Source organism: Diabrotica undecimpunctata, chromosome 2 (assembly GCF_040954645.1).
Source record: "Diabrotica undecimpunctata isolate CICGRU chromosome 2, icDiaUnde3, whole genome shotgun sequence".
Lineage (NCBI taxonomy): Eukaryota > Metazoa > Arthropoda > Insecta > Coleoptera > Chrysomelidae > Diabrotica > Diabrotica undecimpunctata.
In genome coordinates this window covers 132,206,925-132,208,776 of record NC_092804.1, presented here as the reverse complement: position 1 = coordinate 132,208,776, position 1,852 = coordinate 132,206,925, and positions in this window count along the sequence as shown.

The window sequence follows — 1,852 nt, the reverse complement described above, 5'->3', positions numbered from 1 at the left end:
ACGTATTGAAAGAGTACACCGATTTAAATATCTGGTATATACAGTAAATGATAAGTGGGACCCAGACGTAGAGATTAAGATCCGAATTGAAATAGCAAGATCCAAATTCATCAAAATGAGAAAGCTCTTGAGCAACCGCCACCTAAGCTTTAACCTCCGATAGCGCGCCACGAAATGCTAGGTATTCTCTATGCTACTTTACGGAGTTGAGGGTGGACGTTAACAGCAGCAACTATAAAGAAGTTAGCGGCTCTAGAAATGTGGCTGTATCGACGCATACTGAGAATACTTTGGACAGACAGAGTGACCAACACAGAGGTATTAAGACGAATGGGTAAAGAGGTGGAATTGTTAACAACTGTTAAAAGGAGGAAAGCGTCATACCTGGGCCATGTGTTCCGTAATGATAAGTATAGTTTGCTACAGCTTATCGTGGAAGGCAACATTGAAGGTAGAAGAGGTTTGGGCAGAAAAAAGAAATCCTGGCTGAGAAACTTGAGAGAATGGTTTCAAATACCAGAAGCTGCGAACATAATACATGTGGCACAAAACAGAGAAACCTATTGTTTGATGGTCGCCAACCTTCGGTAAAAGACGGCACATAAAGAAGAAGTCTAGGTTTACTTTGTATTCTAATACTAACCTTTAGTGTTAAGTTATTTCGCTTTTCTCCCGGACTTTAGATTATTGTTTTTACTAATACTCTTGTTACTTGGCATAGTAGTGGTGGTATTTTTATTTGTTCGTGGCTATTAGGCCCTATCTTACCTTTACACTCCCACCACTACTGTTATTTCAGCTTTTCTTTTAGATGTAGGTAAATTATTTAAACTGTGTTTAACAAAAATTTATAAATATAGTTGTCATTAGTAGTTAGCTTTTTATTCCATTTTCTACTAACCAGTATATTGTAGCGAGATTAAATAAAACGAGTGGTTCGAATTTATATAAGTATATTTATTTATAGTTTACAGTTCGGTACTCTCTTATCAACTAAACTCACTCCTAAAAACGTTACATATATATAACAAAGTTACTATGTTCTAGAATATTCTGGCGTTGTCCCACCTCTAATTCGCCTACGTGACCGGTTATTCTCTCTCGCACTCGATACATCGCGGATGTTCTCGAAGAGTATTAGAGATGCAATGCAACCGTTACCTGGGCCATGCCAAAAGTATGTTCATAACACAGCTCCCCTCTTAAATCTGATCGTCCCGATCAGCAACTCTATAGGTAGGCACAGGATGGCGAAATCTACAGGACTCTCCAGCTCTGCATGAACCCTTTAGAAAGAAACAACAGTCTACTGACTTTGAAGGATAAGATCTCATCGGGTTAATGCAACACACAGTAATTCGTACGCCGGTGTCTCGGAAGATCACTTCAAGCATGCTTCTGACAATCTTCCAGTCCAGATTATCTAGTGCATGGCCTATCTTGGGTAAGGCCAAATTCTTGTCGTAAATTGTCGTAATTGCACACAATTTTCTTCAAATTAGTTAGAGCACGCCATATATCCTCGTAGCTTGCCCTGTCTGTATACGACTTCCTGGTCACCATATACAGCAAAGATCGAGAACCATCTTCTAATCTCAGTACTCTTCCAACTTTAAGCTGCTGGTTTTTTAACTCGTCCAAACGACCGAATTTCTTATAAAATACGGATGGGATTCCTTTAGTCATCTCAAGATCTTGGGCAACACAGTGGGCTAGAGAGACGTTATGCGGAACACTAAAAAGATCTTGCTGAACTTCTGTGGTCACGCCGAATCTAGCACTCTTTCTCTTTGCGAAATTTGACATAAATTCATTAAAGCTTGGTCGCCGGTCATCTTTGATCTCATGTTGA